This window comes from Balearica regulorum, chromosome Z (assembly GCF_011004875.1).
Source record: "Balearica regulorum gibbericeps isolate bBalReg1 chromosome Z, bBalReg1.pri, whole genome shotgun sequence".
Lineage (NCBI taxonomy): Eukaryota > Metazoa > Chordata > Aves > Gruiformes > Gruidae > Balearica > Balearica regulorum.
In genome coordinates, this window is record NC_046220.1 from 79,402,621 (window position 1) to 79,427,984 (window position 25,364).

A 25,364-nucleotide genomic window follows, 5' to 3' on the forward strand; every position below is an offset into this window, starting at 1 on the left:
TCTATTTGTTTGCATTTGTAATATATCCATCTGTGAGCTATGTACAATAAACTCAACATTCAATTCTGAGCCAGGATTTTGCATGTGTTTAAGCAGAGCTGTGAGAGTTTAGATAGCTTAGGAGTTGAAACAGAGACAATTAAATACCTGGTCACTTTGTCTGTCTGTCTGTCTACCTGTCACCTATCTGTCAGCCTAACTGTTGGACTCGTACGCTGAGTAGCATTCTGCTCTAAAAAAGAGTAGTGTCTGAACTTGAAAGGAAACCTAAATTCAGGGTCAGGATTAGTGCTCCAGAGTCATCATCTGGGGGCAAATATAACCTAGAAAGATGTGGGTGCATGCATTTACGTGCTTAACTCTCTTTTCCGTAGACCTGGTGCATGGGGTCAAATTGTGAGTGAGGAAGAATTATGACCACTGTAATTAATGAGCATCAAGCACTGACAATGAATCATTCATAAGTTCTTTCAGACTAATACCTTGAATGGCTTGTGTTTTTACTTTTGGTAGAAAAACAATAAATTAAAACGTTTATAATCTGATACACACTTTTCACAAAGGTGAAAAAAATCTACAATTAAAAAAAGCGTTTCCAGATAAACTGAATCACAGAACTGTGGACTGGTTGAGGATAGAAGGCATCTCTGGAGGTTATCTGGTACAGCAGACTGCTCAGAACCATATCCAGATGGCTTTTGAATATCTCCAAGGAGGGGGACTCCACCACCTACCTGGGCAACCTGTGCCCATGCTGTCACTCTGACAGTAAAGAAGTGTTTCCTGATATTCAGAGGGAACGTCCTGTATTTCAGTTTGTGCCCATTGCCTCTTGTCCTGTCACTGGGCACCACTGGCTCTGTCCACTTTACACTTTCCCTTCAGGTATTTATACACATTAATAAGACCCCTTGGATCCTTCTCTTCTCCAGGCTAAACAGTCCCAGCTCTCTCAGCCTGTCCTCATACGAGAGATGCTTCAGTCCTTTGATCATCCTTGTGGTCCTCTGTTGGACACTCTTCAGTATGTCCGTGTCTCTCTTGTACTGAGGAGCCCAGAAGTGGACACAGCACTCCAGCTGTGGCCTCACAAGTACTGAGCAGAGAGGAAGGATCTCCTCTCTCAACCTGCTGGAAATACTTTGTCTAATGTAGCCCAGGATACCATTAGCCTTCTTAGCAGCAAGTGCACATTGCCAGCTCATGTTCAACTTGGTGTCCACCAGGACCCTTGAATCCTCTTCTGCCAAGCTGCTTTCCAGCTGGGTTGCCCCCAGCTTATATCAGTGCATGGGGTTATTCCTCCCCAGGTGCAGGACTTCACACCTCTCCTTGTTGAATGTCACAAGGTTCTCATCAGACCATTTCTCCAGCCTGTCTAATTCCCTCTGGACAGCAGCACAACCAGCTGGTGTATCACTCCTCTCAGCTTTGTGTCATCAGAAAACTTTCTGAGGGCACACTCTGCACCATCATGTGGACACCTGGATGATCACACAACTTTGAACTGTTCTATGACAAGAGTGGAAGAAACCTGTACAGTGTTTCCTGTGGCTGAATGCTCACTGCAAAACTCTGAATATAGTCAAGATTTTTCTCTCTCTGTATGAATGCCATAAATATTAGGCTGCAGATCATGTTCCTGGGCCCAGTGGATAATTTTATATGTAATGCAAAATTGAACAGGAGGAATGGATCCAGGGTTAAAATATTTGTAGGATTATAATGATAAATCAAAAATAGTGTAAATGTTATTTTACTTGGTAAACAGAGAGGCAGGCACACACAATTGTTTGCCGTTCTGGGCAGAGCAGTGGAAAGCAGATAAACTGTTCCTCCCAGATTAGAAATAGGTGCATGCCATTCATTTATCAGACTTTATTCACAAGCATATAGCTGGTCATATGTCAGGAAAGAGAAGTTCAAGTCTCTTCAGGCTAAAGGAAAGCTGAATACTTCTGCACTTCAGCTATGACCTGGAGCTGCCAGGTTGTTACAGTAGGAGGGACCTCTGTTCTGAAACAAAGTACTCCTTGATTTTTAAAAGAATAGCCTGAATTCAGGAAAGGGATTAAGTCACTTGGGAGTCCAGAATAATGTCCAGTTTGCCTCAGGGTGATACGGGCCTCATCCTCTCTTCTTAGCATCACCTATGGGATGCAGGGTCCTACCATTCAGCACTGAATGCACTGAGTTTCCTAAGTGACCTGTGGAGTAGAGGCAGCACTTAAGTCTTTTCAGCCACACAGGAGGCCAGACATCTGACTGCCCATGTGGACTTGGTTTGAAATAAATAGTTTTACACTCAGGAACTCTTTCCAGAAGGACAGCTGCTCCTTCCACATGAAAAGTTATAAATCTCATCAAGAGAGTGGTGTAACAAGCTAAAAAATGCTCAGGCCCTCAGAGGACTCACAGTTTTGTTTGAAGGGTTCGACTTATTTCATGTTACTAATTACCGGAAAGTTACCCATTAAATAAATAGATATATAAATATTGGGAAATATCTCTTTGCCTTATATATTTAGTGTTGCAGCCCTCATGAATAGCAATACTGTTTATGAGAAAATTGAGAAGATATGAAATATGTATTTTTCTCATTTGTTATCATTAATTCCGTATGGGTTTTCATGAGAGATGCTAGCAGTTTACCCCAATTCCTTGTGTAAGCATGTGCTGACATGCCCATGGGATACAGCGTGTACTCACTCACAGACAGGCAAACATGCATCTGGTTTATTAGATGCCCAAAATTCCAGATGGGAAAATATTTTTCCTGGAAACTTGACTTGCTTGGAGATACAAAACTTCTGCAAGCCAGAAAATGTTTTTGTTGTCAAATTCCTCCTCCTCCTCCTCCCCTCAGCATATATTTAAGGAGAGTTAGAAAACGATCATGGTAAGGGAGATGTGACTCTTGAATCTCTCACTTGGTGCAGAGACATCTTACACTGATAGAAGCTTTCCAAAAGGAGTGTAGCAGTACTTTTCAATAAATGAGAAAGATTCGGTTTCATAGGCACACACAAGTGATTGCACAGAACGGGCAGTTTAGCAACATTCCATCCCATTAAATGAGCTTTCGTAGCTGACCAAATATGTATTCTTGCCCTGTCATGACTATGCTATAAAACATATGACCTTAATCCTATTTCACTGAAATTTTGGCTAAAATATTGCACCTAGAAATTGGAGCATACTGAGAACATGCACAGTATGTTATAGCAGATCAGCTGATGGAGATAATTTGTGAAGTTGTTATACTTTAACATGTTCGATTGGTGCTCAATTTCAGAGATGAGAAATTGTCTTTATCCATGAGTTTTGCAAAGTATGTGGGGCTGCAGTTGCTTATTCCCAAGTAAAAGAGTAATGAGTTTCATGCACAGGAGACTGCATGAAATACCAAGTCTTGGTGACATTATTTTCTAGCCTTTCGGAATCTGTCCAGACCTTCACATTTACTTGTGACCTAAAAATTAGCACAAAGCACCACTGAATAAATGGTGTCATTTTTCAACCTGTTCCCACCATTGCCTGGGGTTATCTCTAGAATGTCACGGCCTTATTCCCCCTGGCCCTGCAATTTGTGTCATTAGTGACATCCATGCAAAGGGAAATCCATCAATCTCTTTTAGTGAACAACTCAGTACAGTCACCAAGATATTTCAACTTCATTCTCTGATACCATTTTCTTGCTGGCATCATAGGAAAAGGTAAGTGGGGAGACGTAGGCAAAACCATAGAGATTGATACCCACTCCTTCTGTCTTTATAGCGTACAGGCTCTCTCGCAACTTCTCAAACTTCCCCTTCTTCTGGAACTTGCCAGTCCTTAATAGCAAAAGCAGCAACTAAAGAGATTCAGGTCTATTTGCTCTCATTTTGCACACCTCTTGATCCACTCATGTTAGGCCTCTGTAGTGCTCTCTAGCTAGAAATGTAAGTTGAAGACAGAGTAAAAGAAGCCTGTCCATGGAAAAGTTATAAATAACTTTTTATTATCTTAAATTCTGTGTGTGGGTGTGATTCTTCAACCTTGACCTTGGTTTAAATAAAAATAAAATTAAAAAGAATCAGTTCTTTCTTTACAGCAAGGACTTATTATGTACCATCTATAATGCTTATACAGTGCATGAAAGTAAATTTGAAAGGAAGTGAAGGAGAATTTAACAATGCAGAGCAGCTGAACAAATATATAACAATTCCTTGAATGAATGATTGAATGATACCTAATAGCAGGGAGTTTGCAAAAGTACAAGATTATCGTCTGATAATTCTTCAGTTCTGACTGTGGCTGCCTGATAATCCCTGAAGCTTCTAATCTGCAGGATCTGAATCCATAAAGAATGACAAAAAAAACTTTGCAATCAATTATAGTTACTGCCACAGAGCCATTAGTGAGCAAGTGAAACAAGTATGACCTTTTAAACTTCAAAGTCATGTCAGAAGGAAAAAAAAATAAAAATCCAAACCCTCAATCCTCTTGGAATTTAAAATTGTGGCAGTTTTTAATATCAAGTTTATTGCTTTTCAAATTCAGAAGATATTTTTTTTTTTTTTTTCCTGGGCTTTAATTTGTTTCTTTTTGTCAGACAATCATATTAACTCCAAGCCTGCAACCAGAATCTGTTCATTTAATTGAAGGATGGATGAATGAATTGTAGCAAGATGATAGGTAGTAGAGAGAGAGACAGTCTTTGCCCCATGTTTTCAAACCCCATCTAAAGTCATTTGCCTCAGTCATTTTTCCCAAACTCAAATTTAATCTTGCAAACCTTTCCTTGAACTGATTGTTTTTCAGAATATTCCTTCATTTATCTTTTTTGCTTTGTGCTCCATGAAATGAATGGCTTTTGTTTTCTTGGTTTTACTTTCATGATCTGTGTTTGACCACATCAAGGTAGCACGCTCCTTATGAGGCTCTGACCCTACGGAAAATGCATGAATAAAAATAATTGCTATTTGCAAGGAAATTTCACTAAGTTTCACAAGTGACGAGGAAAGCCACTGTGAATGACCAAATTAAGTTAAGCAATGAAATTAACAGCACTGGGGACCCTACTGCGGGAAACAACTGTGAAAAAAAAGTCAGGTGGAAATATACATTGAGATTGGGTAATATCAAATAGCTTCTGATATAAACATAAGGACAAGTGTGAGAGATGCAGACTCAGACAAAAATGTGATGAGCAGACTGGTCACAAAAACCTTATAGATTTCATGGAGTCTTGCTTTTGGTGACTTACAAGTAAGTGGATGTAGTCTCAGGTTACAAACCTGAGTTATCAATTTTGGGGGAATTAGCTTGCATTTTACAGTATTTTCCATTTTGGTTCTGTAACACTGAAAATGGTGGAAAGGACTTCCTCTGTAGCAGGCTTCAGAAATCAAATCTAGAGTCAGTAGACTGTAATTAGTCCTACAGTTACTGCTCTCTGGCTCACTTTTCCACTTAGGTAGGACAGAGTCTTGTAAAACATTGGAGGTGTCAGCGAGTTATTAAGGGGTTTTAGTTTGGGACTTCATAGTGGGAACTGAGGCTTCAGAATCCAAGAATTCAGGCAGAAGCACAATCTGTGCCCACCTCAAAATGAAGGCTACACAACCCTACGGTAAATTTAGCTTAGTTGGTTAGTGTTTTATCTTGTTATCTACCTTTGTTATGTATTTATTGACAAATGTCTGAACATCAGTTTAAATAACATATAGTTGAACAGAAATACCAGCTGCACACGTAGAACTGGATTATAACAAAGGCCAGACCTAAAATACTAAAATCACTGGGAGACAAGCATTTACATAATGGCAGTAACTGGACCTGGATGACTTCCTTGAAGTCAGACAAGAGACCTATAGCGAGCAAAGGAAAATCCTAATTTTTTAGGTTTTAGATGAACATCCCAAGAACCTTAACTCTACACTATGCAGCTGTATTTAAACAAACACAGCAGCCTGGTATCTAGATTAGAAACCCTTAGTTGTGGGACACTTCATTTTAGCTGTTGCCTATCAAAGTGGAAAGTTTCCATTTTTTTCCTCACTCTTATTGTGAGAACTGAGAGTCTCATAAACTAACATTATTCACTATCACAGTTTGCTTGTACCAATACTACATTTTCTTCACTGTTACAAAGGACTCTGGTTTATGATAGCTTGATAGAGATGCACACCAGAAAAATGATGGACATTCTGTTCAACACACATCATTGACTTGATTTGTATTCTGGCAGAGAACGAACAAAAAACTGGAGCTGGAAGAAAAAGGACAAAGATAGAACAAAAGCTAACCCCTGGCCACCTCCCTGACAAGATGAGATAATCATGCTGTCCACAAGAAAAGCCCTTCACATGAACAATAAGTTAAGTGCATTTCCTCCTTGAAGTCACCTTGGCATACTGAAATACTTAACTTTAAGAAGAACAAGATATCAAAGGACGCTCATTAGAAAAAGTGAGTCTTGATGGATAATTTAAGTGACAAAGTAAAGTCAAGCATTTAAAGCAGAGAGGTCTTGTCAACATAATGTTTTTCATAGCTGAAATAAAGCTGGTGACTGTATGTTTTGGTAGCTGCAGAAACTTGTTTGACAATGGCTACAAATTCAGTTGATCAAATTCATTGTGGAATTGTTGCTTTTTAGGAAAATATTCTGTCCTTCAATCCAACAGGATCAGCACCCATTTGCAGGTTTACTGTACAGAAGGATATGCACTAAGAAAAGGATAAAAAGCTCTCAGTGAGCTAGAGCTGTATTTTCATGATGGCATGCTCCACGGGATATGGACTGGGTCAAAAGGGGAAGACATTCTTTCCAGCTTGCTGGTGCTCATAACACTTGATAATCTGTTTAGTTTGATAGGGATAAAAGGGTTCCTTCTTTCAATAAGACAATTGAAATAAAACTAAATTTTATGGGGGATAACAGGTTTTGATATAACAACTCTGTTTGACATCTCTTTTAAGACAATATTTTTGTTTCCATCTGTAGATCTCGAAAAAAAATCAGTTTTATAAGAGATTTTCCCATGTCCTTGCCATGCCACTTTGAGAATGGATGTGCAAACTTTCAGAAATGCTTCTTTTTTAATCTAGAAGGATTCTAGACTATTATCTAGAAAGCTAATACAGATGGACAAAGCTTGAGTGAGTAAATTAATTTTATGTACCTATATTGAAACATTTTTCCTTTTATGTTCTGTTTAATTTCATTGAACGTTGGTTTAGGTCACTGATGCCTTGCAGTACTGTGAATTTATCAAAGTTGCTAAGTGAGCAGTGAAAAGTGAAGTGACCTACTGACAGAAACGGAAATTCACACCGCATTTTTTGTCTGTTTGCACTTAAGCAGCATGCTGGTAGCACACTGCAGAATAAAGTGATGCTCCCACCCACTGCTGTTTGTAGAGGATCTCTTCCTTGATTTCACTGAGTCAAATCACAGTCCACTGGCTTTGAAACAGAGCTGCCCACTGATGGCAAAAGACCCTAGACCCGACTTCAGAGTCAACACAATATTTCAGCCAGAGGACTGCTCAGACTTTTCTTTCTTCTATACCAGATTTACCTGGCTCTTCCCATTTAAAGAATTCTCAGATAGCAAATGTCCTATGCTAAGCTCCGCACTCAAGAAACTAACACAGAAATCTGAATAAAACAAGCTCAAGAAATTAAACTGATCTTTCTACTTTTACTATGTGTAAGTGAAAAAACGAACATTCACAATGAAGTTCATAGCTGATGTTCATATTAATAAGTGAAAGAAAAATGGATTTATTTATGAGTATTCAGTGACTCTTTAAATTGTGACAATATCATGAAATCAGATTGCATTGCAGATTAATTGAGCTCAGAAAATTGCTATCCATCATTCTGAGAATACTTTAATATGTTGAACTCCAAAGCTTAAAGTTGCTTTTAAAAATAACATGCAAGTTTGGAAAAAGTAAAAAAAGGCTGTATGAATATAGGAGAGACTTGAACAAAAAAAAGAATAAGAAATGAAGAAGGAATTTTTAAAAAGTACTAGCAGCTAAATTAATTTAATACATCCTAAATCAAAGAAAGATACATAGATACTTCGGGCAGGGGGCGGGGGAGAGGGGGTGGAGAACCAACCAGAAAACACCAAACCTGCCAAACCCCCCCAAAAGAAACAAACAAAACCTGCTCCTACATTATGTTTTAAACCCCATGTTTTAATGACTACTAGCATAGATACATAAAGAGCTAGGCTTAACATGTCAGCTGAACTGGAGAAGAAGAAAGTCAGAAAAGCGCTTCTACACCTGAGCAGAAAATTCTGAAGCACTATGCTGAGAATTTTCTCTAGAATTCTTATTGCTTTGAAATAAAAAGCAATAAATCCCAGGATTAAAAAAGAAGATGAGAACACTAGTGCCAATAAAATTTACAAACTCAAATAAAGGATTTCTCCATCCCTCTAAATATTCTACAATAAACTCATAAAAACCTAGTTTCTTAAAGAAGAAGAAAGTGCTTTCATTTATCATACTCACTATGTAAAAGTCATTGTTTCAGAAGGTACAGTCTTTGCTTCTGATAAGGTTATACTATTACTTTGCAGCTCAAGTCTTACCTGAGGCCCACAGTAATGCTTATTACATATACAATAGAGCCAAGGAATGAGCGAATTGGCTCAGTGAATGCCTGAATGAACTAGCTCAAGCCTTTAGACAAACTTTTAGATACATTGAGAGTCACTGCTTTTTCTCCTTACTGAAATTTTTACACTTTCAAGTTCCAGAAAGCAAAAAATATTTTAAAGCATTCTCCCAGCTTGAAAACATGATCATCCATATTTACTCCACTATCTTGATTTTTCCATGTTAGCACTTTCGCAAGAAAAAATGCCAAAGGGCTCTTTAACCTAGCAGAAAAGACTAGAAGATTAACCAAATTTGAAAGGTAAAGTCAGGTGAATTCAAATTAAAAAAAAAAAAACAAACAAACACATACTTTAAATGGAGAAGGAAAACTATCTATAAAAATGGCTTTTCACCACTTTTTAAGCATCAAGTCAATACTGAATGTTTTTCTGGAAAAGATGCTTTAATCGAACACAATTTTTCAGGCTCAGCACTGGAGTGGAGGGTGAAATTCTCTGGCTGGTTCTTCACATAATGTTAAGCTAGACTTCCATAATTTATTTTTTTTTAATTTTTTTTTTTTCCAGACGCTGAATGAACCAGCAAAGGGAGATGTTATGCTGGATACACTATTCAGATAAAGCAGAACTGGTCTGGAACACCATAGTTGCAGCCTCAGCTGTCATGACCATGAGGTAGCATTGAGAGATGTGAGGAAAGTAATAGCAATGTAAAGGTCCTGTATTTCAGGACAGTAGATTTTGGCTTGTTTGGGGAATTGGTAGGTATGAATGCTAGGATGCCACTCTGTCAAGGGCAGCCTCCTCAAAGCACTGGAATGATCCATCTTGATCTACACAAAAACAGACAGGCATGGCCACAGGCCAGCTTAGCTCAACGTGGAACTATGAGTACTAATACGGAAACATTGTCCAGGCATTCAAGGATTGGATTTAGAAGGCCAGACCCCAGCTGGAGTTAAAACTTGTGAGGGATGTCAAGGCCAAGACTGTCATCAAGAGGAAGGAATGCTGTCATCAAGAGGAAGTCCTAGGAAAATGTGGCTCTACTGCTGCACAGGACAGGAGTCCTTGTGCTGAACACTACAGAAAAAGCTCCAGTATTCAATGTTTGCCTCAGCTATTGCTGGCAAAGACCACTCACAGGTTTCCAATGTGCCTGTTAGTAAAGTTTTACTACCCATAGGAAAGTAGAACTGAGACAGAAGCAAATTAAATAAATGGGATAGATAGAAGCCCATGAATTGTGACTGGACACATTCAAAGGGGCTGAGGGGACCTGTATGATACTGTTATAAAGCTGATCTCTAGCATCTTTGGAAGATTATAGCTATGACTAGAAAAAGGCAAATATCATAGCTTTGAAAAGGGTAAGAAAGAGGATTTGGGGAAACTGCAGCTTCACTTCCACCACAGGGAAAATCATGGAGCAAAACCCTCACAGAAGCTACTGCCAGTCATTTGAAGGACAAGAAGGTGATTGGGAACAGCTAGCACATATCTACAATGGGAAAATCATGCTTGACCAACTTGATTGCTTTTTATGATGAAATGACTGGCTCCCTGGTCAAGAGGAGAGTAGTGAATGCTATTTACCTTATAGCAAGGCTTTTGAAATACTTTTCCAAAGTTTCCCTTTGAAAGAGTTTCCTTCTAGCCAAATTACAGAAATATGGTTTGGATGGCTTGATTATGAAGTGAGTGAAAAAGTGGCAGAAGTATGCGTGTCAAAGACTGGTAGTCAGTAGTCTGAAGTCCAACAGGCAGAGAGCAATGAGCTTCCTCAAGGATTGGTACTGGCAGTTTAGCACATTTTTCAGTAGTCTGAACCATAGGATAAACTGTGTTCTCATCAAGGCAAAATAACTGCATCCACCAGCACAGGCAGGGGAATGGCTGGCTAGGTAGCAGCTCTGCAGAAAAGGACCAGGACTCTTGCCAGAGCAAGTTAGTGGTGTGTCGTCTTGACAACCCAGGCAAACCACATAATGACCTCATTAACAAAAGCATAACCAGAAAGGCTTAAGAAGTGACTATTACCCTGTACCTGTCACTCACGGTTTGCCATCTAGAGTCTTGTCTCCAATTTCGGCCTTGAGTACAAAAAAGGAGTGCATTCAGAAGAAGATGACCAAAACAGTTAGAAGGCTGGAGTATATTACATGTACGTTAGTCTGCACAAGAGAAGCTAAGGGGGAGGAGTATTCCAGTCTTCAGCTACTTCAGAGATGACAGAACCAGACCCCTCTCAGAGACACACAAAGAAAGGACAAAAGCCAATCGTCCCATATTGCAGCAAGGGAAATTTTCATTGGATATAAGGAAAGAAAAACCCCAAAACCCCATCACAATAAAAGTTGTTAAGCACTGGAACAAATTGCTGAGACGTGAGAAGGGACTTCATTTTGGACATCTTCAAAACTTGTGTGAAAGACAAGCTGAGCAATTTCATCTAGCTTTGCAGTTCTCTCTGTGTTCAGCAGATGGTTGGATGATCTTCAAAGGTTACTTCAAGCCTGATTTTTGTACAATTCTGTGAGTTCTTTTGACCTTAAAATCCATGAATCTACATATCTTTCTGATGGAATAGTGAAGAGTTTAGAGCATGTTGGACTGTTTTTATGGGGGGGAGGAGTTTGCATGTAAATGTCAATATTTTCTGTTCTCACTGTTAATGTACACACAGATACATATATTTACTGCACTTTACAAAGATCAGTCTTTAGAAGTGCCTGTATCCATGAACATGAATCTCAGTTAAGTAGGAATCTCAGTTACAACCTTAAGGTTAGTTGAGATAAATCAGAATGAGACTGAAAAGCTGACTAAATTAAAGGGGGGAAATTAGTTTCAGAACAAATGTTTGAGCACACATATTTCATTAAAAGAATGGAGCTAGTACAATTAAAATAAAATAAAATAAATAAAATAAAATAAAATAAAATAACAATTGCTAATAATATCTAATTTTTCTATGACATCTTTCATTCACACATGCTTAAGATGAGATACAAAAGGAGCTTTGTAATCTGTGTTCTGAGTACCTGTAGTGAACTTTTGTTTGACTAACTTCTGAAATGGAATCCATAATCCTAAATCAGGTGTTTATGCTCCTAAGAAGTGCCTTGAGAGAGGTGTATGTCACCATGACATTCACAAAAAAACAGCTAAGTGACTTCCTTGAATCTTATTTCTTCCAGTGATTTGTGAACCTTCCTCATTACATTTAGAGGATATCTTCCTTAATGCAATACTGTATCTTAGAAGTCTCTACAGAAGTTGAAGAGTGGTCACTCAGAGCTGGTTTTATACAGCAGCTCAAATATTTGAGCATTCGTGAAGAATAAAGCACAGACAGGTTACTCTAGATAAGGTGCAAAACTATAGGTTTCCTGTCTCCAGACAGTATCCAACTTTTAAGTTATAGATAACTGTGAAATACTTCTTTCTACTTCTTCCTATTTCACCAATATAATTCTTAATTAATCAGGGGACATGATATCAGGAATTAAAAAATGTTAAGTATATACATATATAAAGCATGAGTCTCTAGTCTGCATATCACAAAGAGGTCTGAGTTCTTCAAGGTTTCCTTCTTACCTAGGAGTGATAAGGTAAAATATATTTTTCAGTGTTGTGGCTGAAAAGCTTTTCAAAAAGAAACTTCCTTCTAGTAATGAAACTACAGTGATCCTTAATCTCCTTTGCCTTTGTTCTCATGCTCATCCTTTAGTTAATCTTGAATTCTTTCATAAAAGAGAAAATAATACGCAACAGGTGAGAGTACCTGGCTTTCCTTGTGTATACCAAAAAGGTCACAGTACGTGACTCTCCCTGTGTTTTGTTTTGCTTGCTTTTTTCCTCAGAAATACTGACTACATCTCAGAGAAGAGAAGCAAAGGGATCCCTCCACCAAAATTCCATATCACTGTCCCAAGAAAATTCAGTAAATATAAATCACATACTACATCTTGTTGACCTTATTGACATTTTAGTTTTGAGTAATCCCCTTACACAGAGATCTAGTCACTACAGTCAGTCTGGAGAGCTGCTCAGCAAACTGACTGTGAGTTTCTGCTTTTCCAGTGACATTTGATGCCACACTGTATAGGCATAATCTTCATTCAATTGCCTATATGAATCAAGGTCATCTGACATTTAACTTCATACTTGTCCAGAGGGGAACAAGTCCTCTGAAAATTTCTCAGAAATCCAAAACATCTTTAAATCATTAGATATGTACATTCAGGGAGCTGTATGAAACCTTCAGTCTGCAAGCTGGACCTCTACTTAGAATACAATCGTCATTTATTTATTTAATTTTCTTACATAATATAATGGTAAATATGGATTAAATATTGTTATTACTATTTGAGCAGAACAGCATCGCACGATTAGTTTATAGCAGAGGTATTCAACCATTGTTTAGGCAGTGATACACGTTAGATGTAAATGACAGAACACTGGAAGGGGAATTAGGGGATCTGGACTATATTTATAGCTCTGCTATAACCTGCTATATGACCCTGAGTAAATCACACTATCTTTTGTTATTCTATTTCCTTATCCATATTTAGCTGTCTACTTCATTCAGAAGACAAGCTTCTTATGCAGGGAATCTTCCTTGTTAATATTCCTCAATGCATATTTAGATATCTTATTAATTACTTTATTTTAATTATAGCAATTTAAGAAATAATACCTGTGAACAAAGTGTTATTACACTATGCATAGCCTATATAAATCTGGGACAGAGATAGGACTATTCTTTAACTTAGCAGCTGCAGGAATACCGAGAAAATTGAGAATAAAAGGAAATATTGTACCTTCAGCTAAAACCAACCATACATACTAAGGAATCACTAATAAATCCATTAATTTTAGAAAATGCTACAGTGACTGTGGTGAGACGATAACTTAATAGTCAGGTCAGGAAAAAGGAGATAATTTCACTTTGAATACAGTTTACTGTAGGAGCCACAGCCACTTAGGGGATTTTAGCTGTATCTGAATTTCAAATGTCTCTAAATTTCTGCTCTGATTCTATACAACATAAGCTTCAGCATGACCCCACCCTTAGTTTTATTGTATCAGGCATTCTTTTGATCTGATTCTTCATCCTCATTTTGTTATGGGTTTTTATAGCAAGTATACAGTGAATGAAAATCATGACCTAAGCATAAATAGCATATTTTTTATCTGAAACCATATTTATTTTGCTTTGGGGTAAATGGCAGCCCAAGATATAAAGAAAGGGAAAAATATGAATATTGGACTAGATCTAAAAGAGCCAATGAAGTAGGTAAAAGGAAAGCTCATTTCAAAAATATGAAAAGTTTGCCTAATTTTATCAACCCAAATTTCAGTTCAATCCTAGGTAGCATATTAGGTTTTCACTTCTGGAGATACAAGGTCTGTTCCACATTAGGTAGATCCCATATTAAATATAATTCATGAATCTTTCATCCTTCCTATTCTGTTCATCATAAAACCAGCAGTACCCAGTCCAGTCTGTAAATGAAAACTATAAATCAAAAATAGCAGTGAGTAGAGAGGTTGCAGATCAGGATTGATTTAAGTGGATTGATGTAAATGGACCTTCATCAGGCCCTGATTCAGCAAAGCACTTCAACATACGCATAGCATTTAGTACTTGATCAGTCCCATTGGTTTCCTGAAGTAGAGCTTTAGATGCATTATAGCTGGTTCAGACCAGCTATGTTAGACTCTTACTAGCAGGGAAAGAACCATTCATAAACATTAGCTGAGGTTTGCTCTTGTGCAGAAATTGGACAGCAACTTTTGAAGTGCAAAGCCAGACTGTAGACTATAAATATATAACGGCTGATGTTGAGAGGCTGTGGATAGGCTGTTTTGTAAAAGGAGGAAAATTGCAACATGTCAGACAGTGCACTCTGCTAATCTGTCTGGCACTAGAAGTTTTCAAAAAATGATTCTACAAATAAGAAATTCTCATAATACAAGTGGGGAGGAAAGAATAAAACAACTCAGGAGATTAGAATGAAATTCAATCAGAACAATGTTTGTTTAGGGTTTTTGTTTTAGGTTTGGCGGGGTGGGGGGGGGAGGGGGGGATTTGGTTGGTTGTTTTTCCTCCAGCAACTAATTAAATTATTTTTTCATCATGTTCCAAGTTTCTCATAAACGTAGTGCCTGGTGCCACAAGATCAAGATTTTTCAATAGTTCTCAAACAAATGGTGGAGTGGTAAAAGGTATAATCAGTTCAAATTTGTGATCAACATAGTATTCAGGCGTACCTGAAGTTACGATGATCTACATATCTTTATGCAAGAAAAATTAAGATGCTATTTTTTGATACTGAACCAGGGTTTTCCATTTTGCCACAGACTCCTACATGACATTGTCAGGATTAATAAATTGGTTAAAACTAGATTAGTGAAAAGTAGTTCAGAATTGCTGTTTCTAAGTGGTAAGTGCCCTGCCAGTATAGAAATTGATGACCTGCAGTTAGGCAGCGTTGATTCCTACATAGTACAACCAGTGAGTGACCTATAAGCTACAAAGACTTCTAAAATTTCTCCTTCCAGAGTTGTTCCATTCTCTATAAAATGTTAAAACATTTATTATTTTTATTCTTAGGTTCTCAGAATGATTCCACAGAGTAAGTCTAAAGTAGTAATTTTTTTGAAGTCCAGATTTTTTGTCTGCTTTGCTATAAATGTCTTACCTCCCTGTTGTCCTCCAGTTCAATGGAATGGTAATCATTTTAAAAAAAAAAAAAAAAAAAAAAAAAAGCAGCAATGATTTTGTCTCTATTTTGCTCTTAATGCAAAGCAGCCAATATATCTGGGCTTCCTGTGTTCTCAATGAGTGTTGCAAGCACTGGATTTCAAAGGCAAAACCATTCACAGCTACCAATGTGTGTACACTGCAGGGAGAGTGAGCTCAGCTGTATGCTCAGAGTTCCTTGTCCCCTGATCATCCAGGTCGAGGGGTCAGGGGGATTCCATCTCCCATCTCCTTCTGTGCACCAAAGTGACCAGAATGCATAATCTTCCACATGGCTGGGATGGGCATCTGAGCTCCCTGTCTGTGGGGTGCATCACAAGTACATCTCTTCTATAATGAAGACACAGCTTGCCTTCTTCTCCTGCCACCCCTAAACATATGCACACAGCTTAGCATTGTGCTGAACCCAACCTGGAAGCAGGTTCTAAGAATTACAGTAGGAACAGTCTCTGCAGGTAACACAAGCAATGAAACTCTTAGGCTCAGAATACTAATGGACCATAAGTACTGACATATGTTGGACAGTTGTGCAACAGACCTCAGCAGTTAGTCGGGATATCTAAACACATCGGCTTACCTGGAGCTAATTGTGATACATTTGATCAGTGCTGCACTAGATGATGAACCTGTAACTAAATAACATGGGCATCGTGTAGGGTTTGGTAGCCACAGCAGTAATTTTAGGGCATTTGATCTGAAGCTGAGTGGCATGGAATGAACTTTCTTTGTACTACTAAAGAATCTTAACTTTCAAAAGATAAAGGACATATCCAGGCTACCTACTGGAATCTGTTTCTTGCCTGTGGTCTTCCTATTGTCCTAGAGAATACTAAATGAGGTACGACAAATCCATGCCTGGGACCACACTAATAATCTAACAGTAAAGAAAATTCAGCTTTTGTGCCTGGGAACATCCCCTGACACTGTTTTATTTCCTAGTGTAGATGTAATCAAAGTGGGTGTATATAGAAGCCTTGAAGTCTGGATTGCTAAAATTTCAAAATAGTGCTTTAGTTTTGTTGTCACTGCAGTCCTCTGTTACACATGGATCACGCTGAAGTCCAAACCTGTCTTGTGTTGACCCATACTTTTCATAAAAAATGAGGTGTGATCTTCAGGAGAAGAAAACTTGTCCTGTACTACCTTTATTGTCAATTCAAATGCACATTCATCCTCAAGATGGACAAGGTAGACACAGTGGCTGGGAGCTTTTCCTCACTTGACTTCATCTGGCTAACATAAGTTATAGGAATTATGTGCTAAAATTGCTCACCACTGCTTCTAGTGAGGGTTTAAGATTGTGAGCTTTCACATTTGCATTATCTTAAGTAAGATGAAGGGAATTTGATCTGCCATGCTTAATTGGTACCTCTTTTTACCTCCTCTACTGTTTTGGCAGTGTCTCATGACCAGGAAAATTCTCTAAAGTGGACCCCAGCATTCCTTGTTGTCAAATGGGATCTGTAAAAGTAGAGCTCCAGGATCTGAAGGACAGATACTCTACAGGCAGGAATAGGTCTATGTACTGGGTCTGGCTGGAATGGACTTAATTTTCCTCATAGCCACTTGTATGGTGCTATTTTAGGTTTGGGACCAAAACGATGCTGATAACACCCTAATATTTTAGCTATGACTGAACAGTATTTGCACAACATCAAGGTCTTCTGTTTCTCACTCTGCCCCCGAGTAAATACATTGGGGGTGCACAAGAGGCTGGGAGGGGACACAACTAGGCAGATGACCTGAACTAACCAGAGAGATATTCCATGCTGTGTAACATCATGTTCAGCAGTAAAACAGAGAGGTGGGAGGTTTGGGTGGGCCATCTTTTGCTGAGGAACTGGCTGGGCTTTAGTCTACACATTGGAGATGCTGAGTGATTGTTTTTGCATTACTTGTTTTATCTCTCTCTTCTTCCACTTCTCCTCTTATTAAACTATTTTTGTCTCGATCCATGAGTTTTCTTTCTTTTACTCTTCTTTTCCTCTTCATCCATCCCACTGAGGGTAGGTGGGAGAAGCGAAGGACTGGTTGTGGGGTGCTTAGCTGCCTGCTAGGGTTAAGCCACAACAGCCAGGAGCCGGTATGGACATCCGGTATGGACATACATTGAACAGTATGGACATCCCTTCTTAGTAGCCTGCAGTGCGTTGACCCTGGCTGGTGGTCAGGTGCCCACCAAAGCTGCTCTGTCACTGCCCTCCTTCACTGGACAGAGGAAAGAAAATTTAACAAAAGACTCATGGGTCGAGATAAGGATGGGGAGAGATCGTTCACCAATTACTGTCACAGGCAAAACAGACTCAACTTAGGAAAAAAAAAAATCATCTAATTTATTAATGAGCAAAATAAAGTAATAAGAAATAAAACCAAATCTTAAAACATGTGTCGTCCATCCCCCCCCCCCTTCTTCCCAGGCTTAACTTGGCTTCTGAATTCTCTACCTCTCTCCCCTAAACCACATTGGGGGACGGGGAATGAGGGTTATGGTCAGTTCATCAGATGTTGTCTCTGCCACTTCTTCGTCCTCAGGGGGAGGACTCCTCTCATCCTTCCCCTGCTCCAGCATGGAGTCCCTCTCACGGGAGACAGTCCTTCATGAACTTGTCCAGCGTGAGTCCTTCCCACAGGCTACAGTTCTTCACCAACTGCTCCAGCATGGATTCCTCCCATGGGGTGCAGACTTTCAGGAGCAAACTGTTCCAGCGTGGGTCCCCCACGGGGTCACAAGTCCTGCCAGCAAACCTGCTCTGGTGTGGGCTCCTCTCTCCATGGATCCACAGGTCCTGCCAGGAGCCTGCTCCAGCGTGGGCTTCCCACGGGCCAGAGCCTCCTTCAGGTGCCTCCACCTGCTCCAGCATGGGGTCCTCCACGGGCTGCAGGTGGAATCTCTACACCCCCTCATCCTCCCTCCATGGGCTGCAGGGGCACAGCCTGCCTCACCATGGTCTTCACCACGGGCTGCAGGGGGATCTCTGCTCTGGTGCCTGGAGCACCTCCTGCCCTTCCTGCTGCACTGACCTTGGTGTCTGCAGAGTTTCTTACATCTTCTCACTCCTCTGCTGCAAAAAGCTGCTGCTCCTTCTTTCTTTTCCTTCTAACTATGTTATCACAGAGGTGCTACCACTGTCCCTGATGGGCTCACCTTGGCCAGCAGTGGGTCCGCTTGGAGCCGGCTGGCATTGGCTCTATCAGACACAGGGGAAGCTTCTAGCAGCTCCTCACAGAAGCCACCCCTAGGCCCCCTGCTACCAAAATCTTGCCACAGAAACCCAAAACATAGCCACACCCCATCTTACACAACAATGCCTCTCCTCTACTTAATGACATATTCTGCGCTTACAGGCTTCAGGTTCTCCCACAATGTTTGGCTGTGGTGCAAGTAGTGCTTACATATGCCTTTCCTGTATATAACCTTTTCTACTAAATGATGAAATAATCAAAATCACTATTCATCCACATTTTTTTCCCTAAATGAAGATATTCTAGTCCAATAAAGTACCATAATTAAAATGTATATCCTACATTCAAAATAAGAACACCATTGTTTCCTCTTCAGCTATTGCAAACCATAATGCAAGGACTCATGTTAGTTTACATATATATTTCTTTAATAACAAAGAAGAAATGGAAGAAAAAGTTAATTTATTTGCACTCTAACGAACATACCAAATCATTATTTTCTCCTTCCTTCCTTCCTTCCTTCCTTCCTTCCTTCCTTCCTTCCTTCCTTCCTTCCTTCCTTCCTTCCTTCCTTCCTTCCTTCCTTCCTCTTTCTTTTCAGAATTTTTCTCCCGATTATCTCTCCTTTTTTTTTTTTTTTTGTTTCTTCCTAAAGGGACGCTTGAATAGAACTATCTGGTTTAGAAGATGAGGCTGACTGATTACTGTAATTCATAGGGCCTTAATTAGCTGCACAAACCATTAGCTACAATTAGACTATTATAAAACACTTGATGCGCTGTGTCAACCATGGGGGCTCATTTATTCTTGTGGCAGGGAAGGGAGGGGGGAAGAGGAAAAGAGAGCACTGTACAGCCGAGCATGCTAATAAAGAATGATTTTTGATTTAAGATGTTGCCGATAGTGCCTCAAAATTAATCTCAATAGCTGTCTAATTTGTGTCGGTGGATGGTATATTTATTGTAAAATGACACCAAAGCTAAATGAGTTACCTGAAGCAGGACTGCTAATGTCAGCGCCTGGAGACGCAACTCCATATGCCGTAATACAGCAAGGCACTGGGGCTGAATACTCCCAGCGGAGCACTTTGCTTCATCTGTCTCTGAAAATGCAGCAACCTGACTTCCACTTTATGATCCTTAAATAATAATAATAAAAAAAAATAGATATGAGAAACAAATTCCAGAACAGCTTTCAAAGGTTAGGGGGCTTACAAGGGCATGGTGCAGCCGAAAACCTTATTAAAATCAGGTTGGGCGTTAGCATATGTAAAAGTGGCAATTATGCGATTTGTCTTTAAAGTAAAAAGAGAGAGTAAATAATATAGATGAGAGGATTTTTCTAATATGCTTAACACAGTGAGAATGTAAGCATGACATTCTTTAACTTAGAGATGCCTTTTTTGTTTGTTTTCCTATTGTATTTTCTAATTCATAATGTATTGATCCAACTCTCTAGTTGCAAATTGCTGGAAATACATTTATAGATTCCTTTAATTTTTGTTTTTACCCTTCATTAATTTCCTGCTTAGCCCCTTTGCAACAGAAAGTCAGGAACTTACAAAAGGAGAGATTGGTTCAATAATACATGACACTTGGTCTTTTCAGTACCATGTATGAAAGTATAAAAGCACAGAGGGGAAGAAAGCAGAATTGGTGGTTAATATGTTAGATTGGGACTCAGAGACCTGAATTCTGTTCCTGTTGTGCCCTACATGACCTTGGGCAAGTATATTTCTCTGTGCTTTTGTGCAACATGGGGACAGTTGTACTTTCTCTCCTATTATGTTTTGTTTCTTTCAACTCTGGGGCCTAGATTCATGAAGGTAAATCAAGGTAATTTATCTTGATGGACTAGAAAGTAAGAGCTGAATTACCTCTGTGGATCAGAGTCTGAGCTCTTTGGGGCAAGTATTGCCTATTGGTTTGGGAAAATACAGCACTTAGCATCAAGGACAAGATGTCATTTAGAAACTCTAAATCTTCGGGGGGGGGGGGCAAGCTGCTAATAGGATGGAGTTGTTACACTGCATACACTGTGATTAACTAACTGATGATCTTCATTGATGCTGCAGCTGCCAATACACTTTGTACTATCCTCAGCCATTAATATCTCAGCAGAAACAGAGTTCAGATTGTCCAGCTCCAAAATTACAAGCCTCTGTCGATGGAGCCAAAGGAAGGTGAGTCACTGATAATTGCAGTTTAGTGTCCTGTCTCTCACTTAGGATGCTAAGCATTTCTCCTCCAGGAATCAGAAACAAAGAATTGGGGCACGACCCTCATCTCTCTACTTACGCAGTGAAATGCAAATGTGAGGTGACAGATAAACCTTACTTTCCTCAGATATAGACGTGGCAGCCACCATTTCCCATGTGTAGAAGTCCCCTAGAGCAGTTTGGCATCATATTGTCTCTTTCTGTGTCTGGCCTAACTGTTCAAGAGCTGAGCAGGTTATCAGTGTGTCTGCATCTGGACAGTGGTAGCCTTAACCTCTCTCCCTTTAGTGTAGACATGAAAACCAAATTCTCTTCTTTGCATATCTGAGTGCCAAAGAACAATATTGACATAACTTTAACATTATAGCTTAAATGAATGTATATGTTGTATACAGTCATCAACATGACAATTTTTCATTAAAGTCTCGTGGAAAATTTTGGCTCCCTTGAGAGGAAAAACAACCAAACCTCCACAACATATTATGGAAGAGAGAAAGGCCACAGAAACAAACAAAATATTAAAAACAAACAAAACCAAACAAAGCATTTTGTCTTACATGCATATGTGAGTGCATGTACACATGCATGCATGAATGTAATAGATACATACATATATGTTGATATAGTAATTTATAAAGAAAATTTTCATATAGCTAATAAATTATCTCCCATCCAAAAATCTAAAGAAAAAATCCTGTTACACTTTTCAGTAAGTCTGTTCAAAATGTAACTTTTTTTTTATATATAAAATTTATAATGGAGCTCTAGTAAACTTTAGTGTCAGAGAGAATTCAGTAATTAGTAGTTAATTGTAAAAAGGAACTTATTTAGATAGGGTTGCCATATTATAATTATGGAGGAAGATGAAAAAGGATTTTCTGGATGATGAAGGAAAGATCAGTCAAGGATGACCAAAAGCTCAGTTCAATCTAGTAGCATGATTGCAATTAACAGACTCATAAATAGTACTCCATTGGGATTTGAGGAAATACCCTGGCCTTATAGGGGGAAAAAAAAAAAAAAAAAAAAAAAAGGTTAAGTCCTGCTGTAGATTGATGAGGAGGGACAGCTGGTATTTGCAAAGGAAGAAATTAAGTCTTTTGCTTTAGGACTAATTATCAACATCTCTTCAAAAAAAATCCATGGTCTACACAAATGACTGCAGGGATATTCTAAACAAATTGACTTCAAGTTCTTTATTAGACAACATCAGGAAACAGCCTGGAGGAAATAGGTGTGGTGGGTGGCTTCTCTGACAGAAAAGTAACTCCCATAAGATGGAAAAGTATATTCAAAGTCTGTGGTCTTATGAAATTTATTAAACATTCATTCAGTGATTATCGAACAATCACTATTCAAGCAGCAGTTTGTCAGTTTCCCGGCAGTCACCTTCCAATAATGATGACAGAAGACTTGTTTGCCTCTGGGGATGTCCCTTGGGGAGCTTTTCTCAAGCCCCCCAAAATAGGATGCTTAGGCAGCAGCAAGATTGCAAGGCCAGGGGGGGTGGCTGTCTGCTCTTAACGGTAACAGATCAGTAAGAGAAGCCAGAAACCTACTCTTCTTCGGCCCCACATGAAATGACTTAATAGCTTCTCTGAGTATTTAGACTCCTCTCCATGATTCCTCAGGTTTTGGATTTCCATTTCTGAAGCAGTTCTTATTTGGTTTGAAAAACCCCTTCAACACAGTCATTTACATTTTCCCTCCCTCCTTCCTTTCATGTCAAAGGGTATGCAGGCCTTCTATGACTTTGTTATGGCTATGGTACATTTACATGAAAAGGAGATGAAGGATTTCAGGAGAATGTTTTCAAAGGCTCAAATGGCAGGCAGGCGTGAGATTCCTATTAAAGATCTACATGTGCTGAAGGCCTTCAAAAATCTTGCCTTTCATTTCCTGGCTTCTGGAGTTAGCATCACCCTGCTTTCCATTTTCTTTCCTTTTTCTCCTAACTTTCCATTCAATAGTTTAAACTTACAACGTTATTTTTAGTAGGGTTTTCTTTTTTCTTTTTTTTTTTATTTATTTTTTTTATTATTACTCCTGGGTTGTCAAACTTATATTGTAGACCGTATTGCTTAGTGATTCATCTATAGTTCCTTCTTGAACCAATTCCTGCTTGTTGCTTAGGACTTACAGATGTTTTGTACAGATACTGTAAAAAGCAAAGAGTTCTCAGCCTCCAACAGTACAGATTTTAAAGTCTAAACCCTCCAGCTTCTGAGCAAAGAATGGAACACTCACACAAAGAGAGCAGGTGGGAGGGGGAAAGATTAAGAAGAGGCAGAAAAATACCACCTTTTTTATTTACTAAGGTTGGCTTAGATCTCATAAGTTTCCTTTAATGTAATGTTATAATTTTTTTTCTTGTTCCAAAGGAAAAAAAAGGTCTCTCAGATCAAAATTTATCACAGTCAAAATAAAAAATGTAACAGACCAGCATAAAACATTTAACAGCAACAGTTAATAATGTATACAATAAAATATTGCACTAATATATTGACAAATACAGCAATAAAGTATTAATGTGATTATGCTTCATCAGTGCAACAGCCATTCCTCCTTGCCTTTCAAACAGTTTGAATAAAGCCTCTCCCCCCAATCAACAATTTCACCATAATCCTTTAAAAGCAAACAAACAAAATGGAATTTAAAATGAGGATCCCCAAACTGATTTTCCTATGACATCTTATACATATACAAATTAAAGTAGCAGTAATTTATTCTTGGTTTATACCAGGGTAAGTGAAATGACAACTTACTCCATAACAGCTTAATTAGGAAGACACTGTGACTGTAGTTCTTTTATATTTATTTTCACCACTCCTGGGAAAAAGGCAAGTGCTACTGTCACCATTTTTCAGGTGCTGAATGAAGCATGGGGAGAGGAAGAGTCCAATCTATAAACAAGACCTTCTCTCAATGAGGCAATGCCCAGCCAATGTCTGAGGGCAGCCAGGCAGGCACCTGAAGTGGTCATAGTCTCTTGAGGACACATACGGGTAAGAGTGAGGCACTAAAACTGCAATTCATAACAGACAGTATTTAGAAATTTCCTCAAAGTCATCTCAGAGACAGAATCTGCCTCTGGGCTGCTGGAGGCCCCTCTCAGCTACAAATCCTCTCCCATAATTAAACAAGCCAGGTCAGTTCTTTCTCATATCAACAAGAAAAGGTTCATAAGGTTAAAGCACTCTGATAGTCTGTGTCTGCTCATGATTCAAGCCTCCCTTTTCTCTGAACATCTAAGAAACCATGCTTATAAGACATTCTATTTAATGGATGGAACATGAAGGGTAAAGCAGATAACTGAGAGAGAACCACTTCTTTCAAGCATTTTAATTATTATTTTCATTTGAGCTCTGTATCACTGGATCTTATCAGCAACTACTTCACACGTCCTAGCTGTCTTATGGAATTGAAATGTTCTGGGAGGCTAAGCCCCCTTAAAAGTACCGGGTTTTTCAGTCATATTTCCTGCTTAAGACTGACAAGATCCTGGCATGTTGTTTCAGATGGATGAACCAACTGGAATCTGATGCCACAATTGCAGGTATATGCATGTTCCGGTGTGCATAGCATATTCACGCTCATGTCATTGCTAAAGCTAGATTTGGCTTTCCAACACAGAAGGCCAGTTTTCAACATATATTTAATTCGTGTGTGGAAAAAGATTGCATTGTCCCATCATTTATGAAAAGGACACTTCAGACATCTCTCCTGAAAAGATACCTAAGAAATTAGATTTCTGTTTCTAAAACGTCAGTGGCTGCTCAAGCAACAGAAATGTTGCATATAGCAAAAATTAGTCTTTTCAGAGTTGTGAGAGAGACTTGGATTATGTTGCTAACAGCTTTCAGATGTGTTTGGAATTAATCCCTTGCATCTGTTTGTCATCTTTTTCAGATTTAATGACTTGATGCTTTTCTGGGTAAACAAAGAGGCTACATGCCTCTGTACATGCTACTTCAAGCAGCGTGCATACCTGTAAAATGTAAAAGTTGCGACACTGAAATTGTATTTGCTGTGACTTAGTTATGACTTTTTTTCAGGCCAAATTCCAGTTCAACATGAGTCATAACAGTTTGATGTACAGAGTTGCAGCTATTGAGCCTGCTCCTGCACAGCCCAGGAAAGAAATAGGAATTCTTCTAGATAAATGTAGACATCAACAGTATATAGATATAGAAACCTATATCTTAGCTACTCACTCATCTTCCTTTATATTCAGTGAAGACCAACAGACACTTCCGGATCGCAATTCATCCAATGTCCCTCAGATGTCTACTTTAGTATAAGATGAATTGCATCGCAGAAATGCCTAGGGGATGTGAAGAGACCCTAAGATGACAGCTACATTGTACACATCTACAATTAGTCATGTGAATTCCTGTATAGGTTTAAAGATGGTGGAAAGCAAAAGTTAATATTGCAAGTCCCTCTCCATTCCTTATGTTAAAGTCACTATAGCCCTGCTGCTCCATAAGGAAGAAAGCTTTCCCTGGTTATTATAGCAGAGAACAACTTTCATATGTAGAGAGGACCATTTTTATGGGAAA